Source organism: Buteo buteo, chromosome 8 (genome assembly GCF_964188355.1).
Source record: "Buteo buteo chromosome 8, bButBut1.hap1.1, whole genome shotgun sequence".
NCBI classification, from domain to species: Eukaryota; Metazoa; Chordata; class Aves; order Accipitriformes; family Accipitridae; genus Buteo; species Buteo buteo.
In genome coordinates this window covers 5,346,225-5,368,490 of record NC_134178.1, presented here as the reverse complement: position 1 = coordinate 5,368,490, position 22,266 = coordinate 5,346,225, and positions in this window count along the sequence as shown.

Here is a 22,266-nt window from a genome sequence, read left to right as displayed (position 1 = left end):
AGGAAGAATGATTTAAGCAAGCTCCAGAGTTGCAGCACCTTTTACAGCAGGTGTGAAGCAAGGCATTCATTTTCCTTTTAAAGGTGTCCTTGTAAGCATAATAACAATTAGGAAGCTAGGTCTTCACATCAGAATCTCCTGTGCGCTCTGACATTACCTCCTTGGGCTACTTCATCACTTCTAATTTTCTCAACAAGTTTCTCAAATACCAGTTTCAGTAAAATGACATTGAACAACATTAGACGTACATGATTTCTCTAAAATCAAAACATGTAAGAGACATAGACAGCTAGAACACATGCACTGATAATGTAAGCTTCTTAATTAACTGAACTTCTTTCCCTTTGAATGCTTTCCCCTTATCAGCTTCATTAAGCCAGAATATCCACTACACCTAAATAGTAATTCTTCATTCTATGTACAGAACAGCTGAGGAAATAAGAGCTGTCTTATGAGCGCAGTGGTGGGTTTCCTTGCTGTTGCTTTTTTTTACATAGTTTTCTTCAAATAGATAGAAAAAGAGAGAGAAAGGATCAGAGGAATACCTGGTAGCAATAGTAACACTACCAGCTAATTCTTATAGAAGTCACAATACATTTATTCTTTTTACAGCTAATCTAGCTGTATTTCAATGGAACGACTTTTCATATATTTAGTGTGTCTTTAAAAGAGCACAAATCAGCTTCAAAAGATACAGGAGTCTGCAGTGCTATCTCAAAGAGAGATGATGGACTCTCTTGAAGAGAATTTTTCAGTACCGTTCAGTGTTTCTGATAATTTTTTTTTTGCAGAAATATGAATTCACACATTCCGGAATAAGTAAATGAGGCACAGCTTTCAGATTTAGTGTGGAGCGGGGGGCTTAAAATGTTAATTTGTGATTCTTGAGTTTACTCAAGAATCCTGGAATTATTCAAAATATTTTAAACATGTTTAGACTATAATTTACACTGATGTTTTCAAATATGATCGTAATGACTATTAGTATTTTTATTACTGAGGAAATTGCACCAATTCAGACTGTTAAACACATCTTGTTGTCAGCTTTTGAAACTGTATTCTGTACATCATCCAACAACAGCAGAGGATAACCAAGGTATTTCTAACTGTTTGTTTTGTAAACTATGCTTTAAAAATCATTGGAGAAGTGAAGTTGGTACTTTTTATTAAAAGTCATGTTTTCCTCCTTGCATATCACACTGAAGGACAAGACCAAAGGACTGAAGTACATTTTTTAGACTGTTCACTAAAAGGAAATTCTTAAAAAGCATCAAACAACAAATCAGATTATAAATACAAACCATGAAGAAATACTGAGAATCTCTAGATATGAGACAGAAGTGAATGTATATGTCTGATGTGTGTTGTTATTTCATTTTGGCAATGTTATTGTAAAAAGAACAGCATATATCACAACAACAAGCCATATATATTTTGATATGGCTTATCTCAGCTGTGCACTACAGGTACAGGTTTTGCAAAATAAACTCATTTCCTCATTTTCCCATGTCCCCATTTCTGTGAGAACAGGAGGCGAAAAAATGTCATAAAAACTAAAAAACAGGGAAAGATGTAAAAGTGAGCTTTGTAAACAGAGGTAATGGAAGAATTTCAGGAAGACATCATTATAGTATATTAGTCTGTATGTTCTTAAACTTACATTTTGAGGACCAATTAGGAAATATTTATTAACGGAAAGATTTTATGGAAAATCAAACACATTTTACTGACAATACATAATTAACCCATTATAAAGAAGGACCTTTCATCCTCAGTTCCATATAGATTAAAACTTATTTTCTTTAAATGTTCTTCAATACTCTTGAGCCATTTCAAGTTAAATTCTAAGGAGGAGTTTATGAGGGTCATACTGGCTCAAGTAGAAGCCATGGAATAGTACACATTGCATATGACTCCAGTAAACTGCAGAATCCTGGACCATCTCCCTTTAAGATAATTTTTGTCCGCATATTTTAAAAATATTTTAAACAATAGTGCCTGGCTGAGATAGGTACTCCCTTCCCTGGAGTTTCTTCATAGGTTTGAGGAACTGCAGTTGTACTTTGGAGGAACAGCAACTCAAGCTAGTATTTAAAATGGAAATACATGCCTAACTATTGATCAGAAAGGAATTAAACCACACCTACTGTTCTTTTGGATAGACAAAATTTCTACTGTTATTGCTTCTTTGGGAGATCCTCCTCATAGCACATCTATTTGAAGGCTAATACTACCAGACTACATTTAAAATGGTAGTGCTACAGTTCCAATAGTTATGCTACAGAAAACTTCAGAAGTGAAGTATACTGTACCTGATCTCAGTTACGGAGCTACCCAGTAATTCTAGACCAAAATTCTAAGAGAGTCCAGATTTATTGATGGTCTAGTTAACCAGAGCAACAAATGGCTGAAAAACAAAGAGTATGCAATATGTACAGATTAAGGTAAGGTGCTAACAGCTGTACTCTGAAATGAGCAAAGTACATTGTACACTTAAAAAGGGGGATCAATACTAAATGGTCAGCAAATGCATAAGATGCCTTCTTTAACTGAAGTATTCCTTCAGTTATTGGAAGTGAAGACTATAATAGGAAAAGGTGGGAAAGAGATGGATATTGCAGCAGTGTTTGCAACTACTTTAGTTCTGAATTCAAACTATACTCAAAAATTACCTTATTTTCAGCGAAGGAAAAGCTAGGAAATGGAGCAGCAAAAATATGTTGCAATGGTTTCTAAGAGAGAAAAGATCTCCATTTCTCTGTAGAATGGTTATTTGCACTGTTATAACTACACTCACATTTCCATTCCTGCATTTCTGGAGAGCTGACGTTTTCCTGGTGTACAGTATGAATTGTGGGGAGGGTTAGCAAATAATCACAGAGGAATACACCCATGAAATGAGGTGAGTCTGTTATATGGTAGATCTTATGTTGGGTTGAGGGCTCTCAACTCCCAGTGAGCATCTGGTCTGCTCCCCATCACTACCGGGCTTTGGAAAAAAACAGAGGAGGGCATTACTTCATAATCCCTTGGGATGGAGACTGATTAAGTAGGAGCTTAATTTCCTTTATACAAAGAGTAGCTTAATCGTTGTTCTGATGACTCTACTCTGACAGCTGCATGCTCCATTGATTCATATTTTACTTGTATTCTTTGGCAGAAAGAATTTGATACTCAATTTTGAGTTGAGTCTATAGTTTGGAAAAAGAGTACTGAGCTAAGTCTGATGATTTTGTTCAGCTAGAGATTCATTAGTGTCAGGGGCCCTGTGATGTACACACCTGTCCTCTAAAGCTGTAACTCTGCTCTCAAATTCAATAACTGCATAATTCACAAAAAGCCACTAATACAAGTATCGATGGAGAGGATTTCTCCTTTGGTGACATACAAATTAAGGTATCTTATTAAAAATCATGCCACTGTGTATCCTAGCACTGGGAATGTCAAAAGACTGATAGATGTAGCTTTTTCCATATTTTCTGTTGAATTTTGAAAGATATTTAATTCAGTTCTTGTAATGCAAACTGTATCAGGAAGAAAAAAGTAGGGAAGAGGACTGGCCTGTGTTTATTGACACAGTGCTATGATGAGATATAGCCTGTCAATGTTAGGTGCATACTTATGTGGCCATTCCGATGACATGCACATGAAAAGAATGATTTTTCACATGAGGTAATCACCTTGAATTATTCAAAGTGCAGCTTCTTCCTTCTGTATCTATCATATATTACTGCTGGGTCAGATAAGTCGGTGTTAGATGGTGGTGACATATTTCAGTCCAAAGTAGGCTTTTAAAGATGAATTATAAACCCCTAAAAATAAAATAGGAGTTTATCATGGGACCTTCAACTACAGAAGCACTAGTAAGCATAATTAATACTGAGCTCAAGAATGGGCAATCTGCTGCAGTCCTCCACTGGAGAAGGAACATTACATGAATTAGAGTGCCTCATGTAATGAAGAGAAAGAGATCTATTATTACCATAAACTCTTTCTGGTTCCATTATCTTCACCTCCAAATCTGTATCAACTACCGTAGTGGTATCTATGGAAGGAATATGATAGTTGCCTCAGGAATTCTGAAATAAATACAATCTGTGCTAAAGCTACAATATGTAGTGAGATACCAGCCTTTAGTTAACGGTCAAAAAAGATACAAGCACCAGAAATTAATGAAAGGTTAACATCAAGGATGAAATTGGGATAATTCTACCTGTGCTATAGCTTTATGGAGGGATAAAATTGGACTGGCCTTGCCACTCAAGCTACAAGGACACTGATTAGACAAGCTGAGAGCAAGTAACAGGAGAAGAGCTCTTAAGATCAGACTGAATCATAGCTCTTTGGAGAAAACACGTTTAACAGTGAAGAACTCGGTAGAGCAGGATTTATAAAAGAGGAGCATCTTTTGTTTGGCAACAGCGAAACACTGAATGTCAAACCTACCTTGATCCTCAACCATGGATTCCTGAACAGTGGATTCCACTCATACTTTGACGCATAAAAACACAGCTCTGAGTTTTTCACACCCCTTGCATTATTTGTATATTCATATCTATAGTTCTTGTGTACTGTCACATATATTAGTCACAAAAGACAGAAGCAGCATTTTGCTGTGTTTCTAAATAGAAGCACAACTAAAGTTTACTGCCGATGGTATTTAAGCCAATAGTAGATCTTTAGTACCATTCACAAATATCTGCACAGGCTAATTGAAATAGCTGTCTAAAATGCGGGTAATTTTTCTTTGAAATAAAGCATACACAAAATATGAAAAATTTATTTTTAAACATGCCTACGTCTTATTCCTCTTTTCTTCTAAAGTGTCTTTAAAAATTAAGCATGGAGAGAGGGAATAGTAAATCTTACTATTTGTAAAAAATGATAATACAAAAAATGTTTTCACTTCTTTTTTAAGAAGATCCCCACCAGCCTGTTCTTGTTTCTTTAGCAATCTCCACACTAGGGCATGTGGTGCAGCTGTCCCTCACTTTCACATATTTGTCTATTTTAAGCGTCCTTCATCCTTTTTTTTCAGTTCTCATTTATACTTTCCCTGGCCACAGAACACCAGGATTCTCTCCACTGCATCATTTAAAATGATATAGCTTTCTTTGTGTGTAGGGTTTTTTTGCTGCAGTTGATAGCTATGGGTCTTAACTTTTTAAGTACAAGTTGTTTCACTATGCTTTCATAGTAGAGAAGGGGCAAGGTTTACAGGGAGAGGGCATATCTTTTACTAGAACAGCTGGAAAAAGTGTATGGATTTTCAAAAATACAATTCTCAAACATAATGTAATTGAAGAAAATTTCCTTAGATCATTACAGCTGCAACAACATTAAAACTGCAAAAATGCAAACATCAAAGTACAAGAATATGCATAAAGAACAAAGAATCTGAATCAAGTATCTTATTTCTGAAGGACGTCTTTTATATTTATGTTATACTCATTGACAGGAAAGTGTACCTAAAAGCTTATTTATTTTTTCCAGACATCCCAGTTGCTTTTAGTAAAAAAATTTTCCTTTAGTACTTATACTATGCCTTGCTTTTATCCATTGTGGCTGTAACAATGCTACTAATTTTGAAAATAGCCTTCACTTTGACTGAGCTTCATTCCATTGTTCCTCCTGTTTTCTATATTCTATAACTCTTACTGTACCAGTAACTTTGTAATGTGTTATTGCTATTTCATCTTGCTAAAGCATCTACATTTTTTTTCCTTCCTTTAAGCCACCCAGCACTTGAATGTATGAAGGCTGAAGCTTGAATTTTGGTACAGTTTAGTACAGTGTCCTTTTATCAGACAAGCATAACCTACTATAGGCATATGCAACTATATTATTGCTGTAATAATTCCTTTTTATCCAAAATATAGTGAAATATCTGCAGGTCACTGCAAGAGACTGAATGCCAAAGGGTGATTTTGAACATTTAAACATCTTGCAATGTTTAAAAGGTCCATTCAGCAGTCTTGCTCATATTGCACCTCAGAGAAGAGGAACTGGGGACAGAGCTTTCTTATTTTAGATCTATTTTACCTCCTAAAATGTCTTAAAAGTTTGATGAAAAAAAAAAAAAGAAAAGAAGCCTCAAGCTTATTATTCTGCTTGTGTTATGTTAGGATGCCTTATTGTGGGCCTTAGAAACAAACAAGGAAGAAAAGACAGATGCATGTTCCGTTCTATCTGCCATTTCATCTCAAAGTGAAACAACTCCAGGTGAAGCAGTAACTTCTCTTCTCTGCAGATAACATGATCTCAGCCAGTGCAAAACTTCTGTACTGGCCAGAGATTTCATCTGTCTCTGGAGTTTTAATAAGACGGTCACCGGGTCCCTAGAACTGCCACTCTGCAACACCTCTGTTCACATCAGCAGCAAATCGAGTTTGTGCAAAGCCTGCTGGGGATACCACACTGGGCCAGGTGATGCTCCATCATAAGACAGGTTAGCCAAAAACTGTTCTGCTTCCAGAACAGGTTCTACAAGTCTCCTCTCCTATACAAAATGTCTTTTCACCTGTTTTTAAAAACAGTTTAAGTCTGTGTTGAACGGTAAGAGCATTTATTAAATTGCCGCACTGGAAACTTAAAAATCTCTTCTCCTTGATGAGATACATGAAGTGAGCGGTCATGCCCTGTTACTGTCGGCCAGATGAGATCTGCATGAGTGAGGCTGGAAACTGCAGGAGCAGCTATACCGGCTCATTTGCCTCTGTGAAACAACAGACATTACTCCCCTGGCCATTACCTCCTTCTCAGAGGCAGTACAAAAACGTAGGCACCAAAAATACTTATGGAATGAGGAACCGGCCAGCAGAACGGGAAGCGAGAATACAAGCTCGTAGTACAAGAAGGAGGGCTGAGACGAGAGATGTCTCAAGGCTCCTTCCAAACTGAGTGTTGCAGAGTCAATGACAGCTCTACACATGCGGATCCGTAGTGGGAATGCTGCAGCACCAATGGACCCGGGCAGGCTGGACTGACTGCGCAGATGAAGCTGTTAAAGCAGATGGAGTCCTATCCTTACCACAATTATCAGGACGGTAGTGAGATTGCCCACCCAGGTAAAAAGGAAATTGGCACAGGAAATTGAGCATTCAACATGCGCTGTATGTATAGAAGGCATTTCACCTCTAGAAGCAACAGAATACACAATTTTCCACTTAGAAACACACATTTAATATCATCTGTGATCTTGGAGAGATTCTGCCGCTTGTTGCTGATGAGTTTATGGATGGTACTACTCCACGGACCCACCTGTGGACCATTTTCCTATTATCTACTGCTTTCCCCAACATTTTTTTGCTGAAGCTACTGGTACCTTTTTATTTGATGTCATGTTTACATTTCTTGACACATTTTTCAACTTCTAGCCACTGTTCCATCTTCCCCATCTAACCCGTTCTCTCCTCCACCAACAGATGTGTTAGTTAGCATTTACTTTCCTTCCATATTTCCCCCCTCCAAAATATTTTTGTTATTTTATATCAGTTAAAGCTTGTTTAGCTTGCTTTCAAGGAATTTCTCTTTTTCTTCCACCTTTTCTCAGTAATTTTTCAATCCCATCAGGATGTCACAAAGCCAGTTACATAGAAGGGTTACAAACGTAAGGAAGCTGTTTAACTTGTCACCCTTCTGAAAGCATACCACCACCTGTGAGAACATATTGTGTAGACCATATATGGCTGCAATACTGTTCAAATTTTATCATATTGCAGGTAAGATATCGTAGGCCACAGCCTTGACTAGACCATTCATAATGAAATGTGACAGAGGAGATGGAGAACCCTGTCATCCTTGTATTCTATATTACGCATTGTCATCCTGTCAAGTCAAATCTAATATAAATGAATCACATCAATCAGAAAATGTGAATTTCTGTTTGACAAGCTAAAGGAGCATAACATCTTCAATTAGACTAGCTACCTAAAATTAGCTACTGACACAAGCAAGTATACATGGTCAATTTGCCTGCCTGAAACTGAAAATCAAGTAAGACATATTAGATAATAGATAGCCCCAGAGTGAATGCAAGGCTGTAACTCATCCAATGGACCATGCTGACGTCACATGAAACCAAAATTAATTCAGCTATATATTCAGTTTAGGGTCATCTGCTGGTGTATGATTTATACTACATATTTTAACCTTAAATGCTCCAGGCTTTGTTCATCAATAATTCAGTTCTTTGGTTAGAAAAGGTGGTAGAAGCTGAGCTCCATCTTGCAGGTGTATTCTTAAATCTTGTGCTGCTCTGGGTTCCCAGCTATGAAAAAAAGATAGCAGGCTGGATAGGCCTTCTGTTTTTGTTGGTTCGGTGCACAGTAGAAACGTATTTTCCACAAGTTTATTAGGATGAAATAAATGGAGGAAAGAGGAATAGGGAGAATATACACATGAGCAAGGGCACAAGAGGCTTGAGTGTAGAAGATAAGGAAGGATGGTTTCTAGATGCACTCCCCCTGAAGCTGAGGGTAGGAATTGCTGAGAACCTCCCAAGGCAGGGTGCTAGCTCATGATCAGATGATTGCCCTGTGGCTGCCAAGTATTCTCCAGAGCCCTGTCCTTGGAGAGCTGTGGGTACGTGTTCCCTTTTCAAATGGACAATACAAGACCAGTTCTTGGCACCCTGTGCTCCACAGGTATCAGTGTTTAGACTATTGTTACCCAATTACTGACCTAGAGATGTGTAAATCTGCTTCTCAAGGCTATGTTAACTCTTGCTATCAGTGTGGCAGAAAGAAATTAAACACACAGTAGACTATTAGCAACAATTATCAGATATTTCTAACCTTTTCCACAGGGAGCTAGAGCTAAATTCAGAAGATAGATGAATTGCTTTTCTTACCACTTGCCTTCTGGATCTTCAGAAACTAAAACAAAATATATGAGGCTAAAAATCTGTAATATTTCCAGGTTTGAAAAAAATCTATCTTTCTTTCCATAAAGACCAGAACTATAATAATTATAGAAATAATAATTATAGAAATAATAAATATCAATTACAAACCAAATAATACTCCAGCACTTGCAACATCAGCTTCCTTTAGGCTTGTGCAGCCATGACTGTGTCTGATCAACACAGAAAGCTCTGTACCACAGCTAAATAAGTATCTGCTCTCTCCTTCTTCCAGCTCTCTTTCTTTCTAGGCTTCTTTTCCTTCTCTTTCACATATTCCTGGTGGCTCACTGTTTTTCATGTATTTTTTCTCTTTCTGAGAGTAAATTCCTCCAAACTGCCACAATCACTTTGATCTAATATAGGCTACTTCCATTTCCAGTAACAGCTCAAACTCCTTGATTAACCTAAAACTCAATTAGGCTGGCAGCTTAAGCACTTCTATAGAAATCTACTTCCAATAGAGAAGAATAAGCAGAATAAATACGTATAGATTTTGAGACCTGAAGAGACCACAATGATCTGCATCAGGTACTTTATCAAGCTTTAAATCTCTCGCTGTAGTCATGTGTTATAGAGTAAAGAGTTTTCTCTCTAGTTAGCTCTTCTAGTATGTCAACACCTCTCCTTACTGTGTGACTAGCTACTCATCTTCACTTTAAAAGGGAGGTTGATAACTACCACAACTTGTCCTTTGACTTTTCCAGAATGGTCCTGCTAATACATTAGGAAAGAAAAATGGCCACAGGCAAAGATTAAATACTTTGGGCAGAAGGTGGGCAGGCAAAACATTGCTTTCCTTATTGTAATTGGATAAAGACAAAAGAGAACAGACGAATCAAGAGACAGAAGTTCAATACACGATGAGACATCACATGTGTATTGGGCAGATGAACATCCCTTTCAAATGTCTGGCTGCACCTACCATAATACAGAAATACAAGAATTTTGGTCACATAACAGAGTAGAGGACATCAGGAAGTAACTTCAGACGCCAGAAGTAACTTATTAAGCCACCTCTGTCCATTCCAATACAATGGTGAAGGTACACCTGGAGAACAGAGCATCAGACCAGTTGTACAACAGACAAGTTGTTCTGGAATTCACCCATTCTGCAGGTTGCAGACCAGTCTGAAGAACTGCTTCAGGGCTCAGGCACATGAATGACTTGCAGTAGCCCACCATGAAATTTTCCAGATTGAGTTCATCATGCTTATCCCAGGACAGCAGTCTAGGATGAGATGAATGACGGCAAGGGTGCCTCTCTCTGCACTGACTCTCTCTGAAGGGAGCCTAAATTACTTTGATTAAGTCTGCCTTTTATCTGAGATGAATTTCACCTCCTGCTCACATGAGATGTGAGCTCAAACCTGTTGCACTGCTCAACTTAAGTATCAGAGGTTTGTGCTGAATAGAGGAAGGGTATCGTGCAGTTACGTTGACCCAGGTGATGAGCAGTAATATAGTAGGAAGCTACAATCAGACTGTCAGATCCTTACAAAATGGAGTTCTTACAACCCTTTAAGAATTTGGACCTTTGTCTGCCGTGTCATCCTTGCTTTGAGAGCAGCAGTTCTTTATAGATAGCACTTTCAGCCATAATTCATTTGAACAGTGTACTAGCAAAATACATAATGAAGAGCTGCAAAACTATATTTGCGATCTAAAACCAGAAAAAGACCTCTACTAACAACATCACTTATCCTTTTCTTGGCAGGGCTATGCAGTATCTTTGGAAAGCTCCAGAAAATACCGCAGCTACGGGAAGAATTTGACCCAGTTTGGATCCCATTGATAAATCATTCAGTGGGGTTCAGAGGAGACTGAAAATCTCACTGGGAAGTTTGCTTTAATCATGGGGAATATTGTTTTTCAGGTACTTGACTGAGAAACAAAGACTAATTGTATACATAAAAAAGGAGCGTTATCAATTTCCATTTTCAGTATCTTTACAGTTTTTAATCAAATACCTCCAGCATCTTTTGTCAGTTTTGCTTATGGTTTTTAACAAGTTAATTGAAAACAGAAACAAGCTTAAACAATGTTTTTACTCCTTTAGACTCTATCTTTTGTACTTTCTTCTCTCTGTATTTCTCGTAAGGATAGTACTACTATTATGAACTTATTTCTAGGGCTTCCTTGGCAGACTACTCCCCTCTTAGTTTCACTTAAGTTACAAGAAACCCTATGTGGAAGTGTGGAAGGAAGTGCCAGAAAGCTAACACAATTTATTTGAATTACGTGTGAACGATGCCATTTACTTGTGAATTATATAGCAGCTCATGTGAAGAGTAGGCTGCTCAGGAGTTCACTGCTGTATTACATTCTACCACAAAAAATCAGTTCCGGCCAAAACTCTGGGACATTGTCCAGAATCTTAATTACCTGCGTTATTAGCAACTAAAAGGGATTTCTACTGTTTTTATATTAATTTCTATAAGTAGCAGAAGAACTTTGTCATGCCTATTTTCTGACTGATGTTGTAACAGCCAGCCAGAAACATTTGCAACTCTATGCTGTTTGCATCTGTCGAATGATTGCACCTAGTTGCATTTACATACTTTTCTGAAAATGGGATAATAGATATGGTAATGTAAATAGGATGCTTTACAAGTTTTCTTGCACTCTTCACACACTCATTTTATATTTCATTAAAAGAAAACAGACATCATTGTTGTTGTAATGTGAGTTCCTGGTTTTGATTTTCATATTTCTTAGACTGATAGTGCAATTAAAATTACATTAAGAAAAGGAACAGTTAACATGAATCAAGGCCAAATGATGTTTGGGGCTTGGTTGTTTGATTGTTACTATACATAGAAAGGAGAGGATATTGTCTATACAATAATTCATGCTATTATTAGCATGGATCATTAAAACATACATTCATTACACAATCTTCTCAACCTTCACTGACATTAACAAAAAGAATTCCCCACACCAAAGACAAAACAACATCATCACAACACAAAGGTGGTGTTGTAAAGGTAGTATTGGTTTTTTTGGCAAGTTGACTTCTCCATGACAGGAAAGTCAAAGATCTTCATAAGCTAGCAAATGATGAGAAAATCATAAGGGCTCTTACAATAGGGATCTTCTGATTTTCAGCATCTGTGGATTTATCAATTACTAATACTTCACAGAACTGCTAATAATAAAAAGGAATGACTATGGAATGTTAATTCCATATATCTAAAGTGAACATTGAAAAAAAAATCAGAAAATATCATTTTGAGGATATAACTTATCAGCAGTGTCATTTCACATAGTTGCTGGAGCTACTATGAAGACTGGGCAATGGGTGTGATAAGTATCACACTAAACAATAAAAATCTCCATAGAATTTCAGCCTCTTGAGTGACACAATCTCATCTGTACACAGTATGGAGGATCTACTACTTCTGCTGATATCAACAGGAATGCAAGGCATGAGCACGTTGCCAAATAAAGCCTCCAAATCTCTACCTTGTCTGCTTATAAGGAGAAATGGGCAGGCCTGCCCTATTCCGGTCAGGTCTCTATGATTTTAGCTCATGTTTTAGAAACCTCTCTCTCCTGGAGTTTGTGTGGAAGGATTGCTCTTCTGTGGATTGCCTAGGTTTCAGAACACTAGGCTTATTTGGTAATAAAACCCAAATTTTCCACCATATTAAGACAGCTGTTAACATTCAACTTTGTATTCACAAGTATGGGTTTTTACAACCTTGAGAATAAACATATCAGACTGGAAACAATTAGAAGTTAAACATACATTCCTTTAAAATTGGTAATGACTGTACTGCTCAGGAAAAAAAGAAAAAAAAGGGACTTTAACTGCCTGTATGCCGATTATGGTTTTGAGAAAAAAATAAATACAAGAAAAATTATATTCACTTGACTGGTATTATCAGGCACTGAGGACAAAGGAAGTTTATAGGCTCATTCCAGGATAAGAGAAAGTTTGAAGAATTTGAACTACTGCTTCCATGACCAGTTTGTCAGATTCTGAATGCATGGTATTGTGCCAGCATCTGGCCTGAATGAAAGACAATACAGCTATAAAATTTATTAATTGGAGATGTCTGAGTGAGTCAAGAAATCTCATGTTTATAGAGTGTTTTTATTATGAAAAATGAAACATCTTTAAGTGTATTGAACACTATGCTTTCCTTCTCCCTTTTTCTTCTGGAAATTTGTCCCCTCTGGATCTCAAATTCCAGGGTTGAAGCGAAAAAACCCCAAACATTTGGAGAGGAGAATTCAATATATTCTTTCCCCAGAATTCTCTAATAAGAGAGAAGAGATAATTCTTAATCAGATACAGTCTCTGGTTTTAATCAAAGTTCAAAAGATAAGCCTGAATATTTTCAATGGCCAAACAAACAAACAAAAAAAAAGTAATTCAAATAGAAAGTAATTCAAATAGGACATTGAGACATCAGATTTTAAGTCATTTTCTTTCTTCCACTTGGGTACTGACTATTTTGCATAGCCTCACCTAAAGAGGGAAACACCTAAGGAAAGTGCTGGGCAGCCCTCCAGATCAGCAGTTGTTCTTGTTTTCCTGACTGCTGCAATTCTGCTCATATTCTTTTTTACTACCACTCAATTAAGCAACCTGTGTTTCAATTCCTTTACTTCAAAGGGATTTCCATTACAGCAGTATGCATCTGAGGATCTTCAGTTCTCACACAAACTCTGGAATCCACTGTCAGTGACCTCATGGATTAAATAAAGAAAAACAAAGACTGATAAAGCAAAAAGCAAATCAGCAACAGCCACCAATATCAAAATAAACTGTCAGACAAAGGAATTGCAAGCCCTTGAGCTGGAGCCCACAAGAAGCTTCAGAGCTCATATTGAACTGAAAAATTAATAAAACTCAGTGGGTATTTCAAAAAGGGTGATGCAGGTTTCACCTGTGTAAGACCTCTGTGACTTTAATGATGTGACTTGGTTTTATCTTCGTTACTGCTGGATCTCTGCTTACATGTAGCCCAGAGAATCAGGATATACTCTGATGCCTAGTTCTGTTCCACAAGTTTCTCTCCTCTGCAATATTACCCACTTTTCAGACAACTGCAAAAAATTTAGACCTCCTTGGCCTCAGTTCTTTGAGTGTACAGTTCCAGCTGTGACCCGTTCATTGATGACTGCAGCTTTGCTCTCAGCCTTTACACTTTGGCAATAAATTTTGTTATGCAATTTTTGCCTTTTTTTCAGGAACCTTTTGTACCTATTTAACTAGGCTTACAACAGGGCAAGGGTTGGAGGGCCGAAGCTAAAATCAGGCATAAAAATCTGTCCAAAGTCACAGGAAACCTGGAACACTGCATGCTGATGAAAGATTACAAAATGAGCTTCACAGAGTGGATGCATCTCAGCCACTGATAATGCTGAAAAGGTACTGTGCCTGTTTGCTGAATAAACATCACATGGAAGTCATAGAAAGCCCTGATATGGCTTATGCAAACACATCCCTTGCCCAGGGATTTTCCACAGTAGGTTTGACAGGAAATAGATCCATTTAATGAGCTTTCCATTCATTTACAATGTGATTATTAAGGGCAAATGAATGTTTCATTTTCTCAGTCTATGTACTTCAGGTAATATATCTCACAACAGCTGTCAGCGCCACTTAGAATATAATCTTTAATTCATAGGCGAACAAATAATGGAGGAGAGGTGTAGGTAACAGGTATAAACTTATTTTTGCAACTGATAGTTTGTCTGTCTCCAGGCACTGCAACTTCTCTCACCTCTTCATCCCCACAAACCCCATATATTCTTTGGTGTACCCTCAGTTTTCTCTTGCTGCCTTTCAGGACAGAGGGCTGCTCAGTAATGGTTCTCCATAGGATGCCAGTCCTTTCTGCAGCTGCCCTGCTGCTTGCTCAAACTGTGGTTTCACTCACTTTTAAAATTTCTAACAAAATCTCACTGGTTGCTCACAGGATCTCAGCTGCAGGAGGAGAAGCTGATTTTGATTTTCTTTGCTTTGAAGGAATTCTTGCAAGATGCAGAATTGCTGAAGCTCAATTTCTGCTTTCACTTTGATAAAAGCACTAGGTCAGTGATGTTTCCTAATGGCAAGGCTATTATTAAAAATCACAGGAGAGGTTTTTACATGAAGGCATTTTATTTACCTGCAGATTAACGGGAATTTTTTTGGCAGCTGCTCTCTTCCTTCTCACCAATGGCTACGAATGTCTATACAAATAGTTTTGCAATTGATAGAATTTATTCAGCCTTGCAAAAGCAAAGCAATAAAGTTAAACCATCTGGTTAAAACATATCCTTTCTGCTGACCACAACACGTGGTTTATCTTAGAAAATAACAATCCACAAGTAGTCTTCTGTCTCCTTACTCAGCCTTCTCATCATACTATCCTTAGCATGCTGTTCTCATCAGTTGCTGAGGAATCTGGCACAGAAGCATGTTGACCTGAGAGTAGACTGAAGGGGAGAGGAAATGGCAAAAATATAATGGACATATTAAGACTAGTATTGATGTGTGAAGAAATTATGCTCTTGTGAGACTTTGGCATTATTGCTCTTTGCAGGTAGGTTCTGTGGCAGTAATTTTGAAAGCTTCAAAATACAGGTTTTCATATGTTAATTTTTAGACATCTTTAATGCTTAATAAAGACTTCAGACCTACTGATGGGAATGGATAAAACAGATGTTGTGAGTAGCTTGGAAAAAAAGAGCAATGGCTGCCTGGAGATATATGGACCAACAAGATTTGCATATAAAGTCTATGTGAAGTACTTAAAAGACTGTTCTGGTACTTCTATCCAATGACATAATTCTGTGTGAAAATTCACAGTAAAGGTTTTTCAAGAAAAGAACTAGATTTATGTTTTGTAGAAAGCCTATTCTGAAATGTAACCTTAGCTGTCAAATCACTCTCAGAACATTTTGATACCTACATATCTTTGTCAGTCATCCTTCTCAGCATATTGAAGAACATACATCCAATCCCTTTATTTTAAATAGGATTGTACAAGTTCTCGCCTCTTTTTTTCTTCCTTTGCAGAAGTTTGGTTCAGAGAAGACAGCAGAGACTCAGTTGCCTTCTCAGAGGAAGTTGCACAAAGAAACTTAAGAAAAGCTTCTTTAGCTAAAACTGAGCCATTATTTTTGTTTCATGCTTATTACTGAAACAGTGTTCAGCATTCATTTTCATAGACCAAACAGGATACTTGCAATCTATTTATGATTTTCCACCTTGCTTCTAAAATTTTTTTAAAAAAAAGGACCCTTCAGAAATCACTAGATTTTTGCTCACATTTTACTTCCCCCCACCATCATTAGCTCTGGCTTTGACAATAAAATATATAATGTATTGAGAATATAAGATGGCAGTGTAAAGAAAACATCCTCATTTGTTTGCAAACTGATGTACTTCCACTGAAGCCAATGAAGCTATGTTAGCTTCCTGTCGATCCTAAAGACTTTTCAACTGAAATCTAGCATGAAATGAGATTACATACCAATTGGAAAAAATAATGTAGTGTTATTTCTTTCAAATAAATAGTATTACCTATCCTTAAAATGGAAGGTAATCTGCTTTTATACCACAGCAGAGAAAGAGCTATTTTAAGGTCATTAACAGCAGGCAGTACCTGATATAACACAAACTAATGAGGCTAGCACCATAAGAATGGCACAATCCTGGCAAAAGGCACCCTGTAGTGTTTTTTGACATTATATACGTGAGTAACAGAAGTAGGGACAGGTGACTTTTGAAGGACACTGCTGCTTGCAGGAATAGTTTATCATATATATCATATATATATCATATATAACCTATTGAAAGATAAGAATATGCAGCCTCTCACAGCAAAATATAGGAGCTATTTTGATTAAGTCCTGGGCAAAGTAAAATTACTTCATTATTTACTCATTGAACGAAAATCAATTGCTGCAACATAATCCTATTGACAAAACCTGCATGGACACATGGCCTATCAACAACATAAACAGTTACAACACTAAAATAAATAAGCATTCAGACCTTGAAAAAGACAAACTAGTCATTTTGGGTTTAGCATTAGAACTATCACACTCCTATGCCAAGCGGTCACCAGGTTAACAAGCTTTTATTTCAATTAATTCATGAGAATGAAAAGAATTCTGATTCATCTCTGCTGTCCTTCAGAAGTACTCCAAGCTACGACCAAAGGACTCTTAACACTGGTTGCTCTTAAAAGGAATACTATTATTGGTATCACTAGTGTGTAGCACAGGAAGCAGACAAGGCTATTTTTACTAAATGCATGCTGAAATAACTAGCACTTTCCACATTAGAGCTGTCACTATAGCTTCTGGAGTGGATGATCCAAACCAGCTCGGCAGCGCACAAATTTTTTAAGCAACGTAGGACTTGGACATTACAAGTCAGATCCATGAGCTTATACAGGAACATGCTTTAAAGTAGAATAAATTTGGCTATAATCCAGGGAGAGAGATGTGTGAAATATTTGATAGTCCATTATCAACTCTCACTCCACATGCATTTTAATCTGCTTCCCTAAGGAAAAAAATAATAACTAGGCAATCGCCCTAAACTTGCTCACCAGTCTGAGTGGCACTACCCCATCTCAGTAACTTTTAACTGTTTGTCCAATTTCAACCAAAGTTGACACAAGTCACAAAAACACTACATTCCTGTAATATGTGAAGTAAGTAGGTGGGAGCAGTGGGAAGGATCTCTGTTAATGGTCACGCTTCAAAAAAGGCTGGTTTATGTGTTTTTCTCTCTTTTGACATCAGAAAAATCTGTACTAGTACTTTACTGCTGAGACCAAGAGGCAGACCTTGTTTTATTTTTAGCTCACACTGAGAACACTGTGTGGGACGCGTGTTTGTGCCACAAGCAGGAAGTATTTAAACTCTTAGTCTTGGGGCTTTTGCCTTTCTGAACATTTCAGAAATGCCTCGCTCTCTGATAATCCTGAAAATGCTTTTGCAGTATCTGGATGTCCTCCAAGAAACAGTTCAGGCAGTCTTTGAAGATGCCATCCAGAATTTAATTTTGCAAGACAGATTCATTATGCTACTGAATACATTTTTTAATGCATTAATTTTAGCAATTCCCAAGAACAGCAATTTCAGAACCATACCCACAGTATTAGAGAAGCTAAGAGGCAACACTGTAACTTCATCTTCAGAAGTATAAGATGACTGGAGCAGCACTTTGGGAATTCCATCATCACAGGCCCCCGGAACTCATTTGCACTGTACAGCACCTATACAACGATCAAGTGTGTATGGATTTCAAAACTGTCTTCACTATAGAATTCTGGTTTGAATGCGTGATCACAATTAAAACATTTCTTGCCTTCAATACAAAGATCACAGTTCTTGGTAAGATTTCACTGTTCTCTTTAAAGACTTTTGAAAGGGAGTAGCATTATTTTTTGTCACGTAACAATTCATAAAAAATCAACAGAAGTCCATCAGCTTTTGAACAAATGATGTGAAGGAATCAAATTCAATCAGCTGTGAGGGATTCTTCAAAAGCCTCGTGAGCCATTTAAGTGCTATCACAAAGGCAAATTTCTTACAAACAGTACATTCGAAGCATAATTAGATCAAATCACAGAATTTACTGTAAATCTAGTACTCTTATTCTTTCATTTCCTTGCACTACCTGTTCAATGACTACATTTTCTGGATAATTCAAGAAAGCTAAGTACCTCTGTGTTTTTCACACCATGAAGGGTTTTTGGAATATCATACATATGTTCATCTTGCAATAAAGTATAACAGGTAGGAGAAAAAATGGTATTTAAATAGAAATTGGAAGTTGGTGTTGCATCCATCAGAGATTGCTACAGCATCAATAAGAAATATAATAAGATGAACAGGACAGCTGAGAATGCATGAGCACATGTACAGTGTTGGATATCAGAAGTTTCAAAGCAGAAATGGTGTGGGTAGTGTAAGGGTGACTTTGAGAGTTAACTTTCTTATTAACTTTTAAAAGTAAGCTCTGCTAAACTGATTAATGGAAAAGTTTTTAATGGCTCAGAAGTTTAACTAAATTATTTCAACGTGCTGTAATACCAATTTACTTTGTTGTGATTTATTTCACCTAAGAAGCCTTTATAACAAAGACTGTCAGTGTCTGTTGGATCAATCATTGGAGGAATAATATAATTAGGGGAAGAATCCATTTAGAGAAAATACTAAGTGACATGCAAATCTGTGCTTCAGACTTTTAAGGCTGTCCTGAATTTTGAATGCAGCTAGAGTTCCAACTGCTGTGCTCTCCAGAGCTGAATCTAAACTTGCATGCTACCAAAAAATATGAGAAAAGAAGGATGTAGATGAAATTCAGGAAAATTAAAACAAATTTTAAGCTGTACGCTATGGTTGGAATTCTTCAAACCATCTGGGCTAACCAAACTGGGCTAATTCTGTTCTCATTGTAAGGAATGCTGGGGATAATGAGGGGAAGGGATCACTCAGGCAGTGTCCAACTCCTGTTGCAGAGGACATTATTATACAGCCCCATATGTATCTGCTAATGGATGCAGAGTTAGGCCAATGCCAATGTCAAGGAAACCATTCCTAATGAAGATTGTGTATGAATCTCGAGGGAGAAATTTATGCCTATGAATGTTCTGGCTCTTCGTGGATTTGCTAAAATTAGAATTTTGTTAAGGCTTTTCACAGTGTCAGTGTCTTTTGTTGACTCCACACATTAAGGTTGTCACAAACCTGTCCAATCCAGTAAGCTACTCAAGAAACAGTATAACTCCCGTATATGTGTTTGTCATTGTGTGCAGATTCCTTATAAACAAGCAGTAACTGTTCATCTTATATATATTTGTGTAAAATGTGGTTTCTATAGGTGGGTTACAAAATATTATATAAATATATGGCAGCTGAAAAAGATTAATTCTTAGGTCGGGAGCAGAGTTTTACTTGGAGAAGATATGTTTTGTTTATGATAGTCCAAATGCCATTAGTTTTTTCATTAGCATCAAGTAAAAGTGCATTTACCATTATCTAGCTACTGTATTTAGCTGAGTCTGCCTAGCAGAAAAGAGCATTTCAAAGTTATTTTTATGTAACAGACATTCCCAGTATTACAAGACAAAGGAACTGAGACATGAGTTGATGACCTGATGAAATCAGTTATCAGATCTAAACAAAGGAAAGTCTATAGGTGTAAATTTCTCTTAAAAAGACCCTCTCAAGAAAGGGGTACCTAAAAGACTCCACATCATGTGCTTTCAGGAAAGAAGGAGGATTTTAAACATTATCAGATTTTCTACCATTAAACACTGTGCTTTTATTACCCTCTGGTAAGATACAAGTGCATCAGCCAAGCAGAAGCAAGTCAACCCTCTTTCACCTGGCCCCCAAGAGAGATCTTATTTACCTCCTAACTTAAGAAGCAAAGGCAAACCTTGAGGCAGGAGTTGAACAAGATGGAAACAGCAACATCTGCGATGACAAGAAGTGGGTTCTGGGGAACATTCTGGATGTTTGGGTGAGGAACAAGTTACCTGCCACAGAGAATCCTAGGAAGGGATCTTTCCTGCATCCTTCAACAATACATATCTCTGGATTTCACCACAGTATTAAGTGTATTAAGCCAAACCTAATTCTTTACAGTGAAGCCAGCCAATTTCCCTTGCACTTTCCCTTCCCACTAGTGTATCAACTGTGCCACTCAGCTTGGTGTCATCTGTGAACTTGCTAATGGTGCACTCAATCCCACTATCTACATCATTAAAGAAGTAGCTAAATAATAATTGGTCCCAGTACACATCCTTGAGGGACACCACTCATTACTGGTTTCCACTTGGGCATTGAGCTGTTGACTGTAACTCTCTGGATGCAGTCCCCCAGCCAATTCCTTATCCATTTAATAGTCCATCCATCAAATCCACCTCTGTCCTCATTAGAGGTAAGAATGTTGTGGTGGACCAAAGGCCATTCAACCAGAAATGCTCCATTCATGTAGTTCCAAAACATTGTTAACTTCATCTATGAATAGGAGCACTACCAAGAAGAGCGATCTTCATATTGATCATTCTGTATCTTCAAAATTTACTGCACTTACCACAGAAACATCCAAAGACAAGTGTTAGGTTTCACATTGCAGTCAGTTGATGATATTGTGAAGGTCTTAGTGATGTCGGCTTTGCTCTCCTGGAGAAATGTTCCATGTTTGGTTTTGCCATAAGGCTCTTGAGGGTAGTACAAGTGCTCTGGGACTAGGCTACAAGCATTTCAGCACTATGTGATATCTGTGGCTTGGCAGGTCACCACACAGACTGACTCCGTGTCTGCAAATGGTGGTACTTTTGTCCCAACCTTCAATTCAGAATCTTGCTCAACACCAAGTAAGTTATTTTTAACGTACAGTGAAGAAATATATAAGAAACTATGCCACAGAGAAAAACTGCATGCAGAGGAAGAAGCAGTGCCCTTGTGTGACTGTCTCTTTCCTCTAACAACTTTATTCTTTCCAAAGCCAAAATAGAAAATGTCGGAGAAAGCAAAGACATTGCTGGCCTCTGCCTGCATCTATGCTTTTTCTATTCAATCTGTTCCTGAACCCTGGTCTGGTCACATAAAACCCCTCCTTTTCTGAAGAGTTGTCTCCTACTGCTGATTTGTCTCTCATATGGGAGTTCAGTTTACTCTCTTTTTTCTCCCAGGGCGCTCTATATAATAGAGTTCCAAGAGCATCCTCTACACTGAGCAATTTTAATTGTTGAAATGTAGCCTTAACCTTCCTTCCCCTGGAATAATTTTGTTTCTCATGTCCATCATACTGGGATCTGCTACAACAGCTCTCAGGCAACAGCTGTGTGAGGGATGGATAGGCAACATTATACGAAGTAGAAATACAATCACGCTGTATCTACATTAGCAAGTACTGCAGTGCAGCACAGTGGGAGCCAATGTGCAGAACAGAACAGTTAGTGCTGAGGATTCAGCATCCATACTATATGCATTTCAGGGGTTTTACTTTGGGCTAGCTCCAGTTTGGTCTGGAGAACCAATCCCATTAGCAGCTGGAGAACTTCAGGTACATTCCTGGGGAAAATCTTTTCGTTTAGGTTCACCCAGAAGAATCTAGTTTGCACAATCCAAACCCACACTACAATGCAAATCAAGACATAGTCTGTGGGGATATTGAGGAGATGCATTTTGAGAATGTCCTTCTGAGCTAAACTAAAATACTGACTGGACTGCTGTATTAAGTTCCTTCCTTGAACTTCTTTTCTTCTTCCTTCTCCCCTTCTTTTTATCCTTCAGAACCGGGTGTGAAGTAAGCTCTCTAAGATAAATCAATGCAGTGTTCTCTTTAGCAATAGCACTTGTAATGGTGGAAGGAACAGCTGAGGTAATAT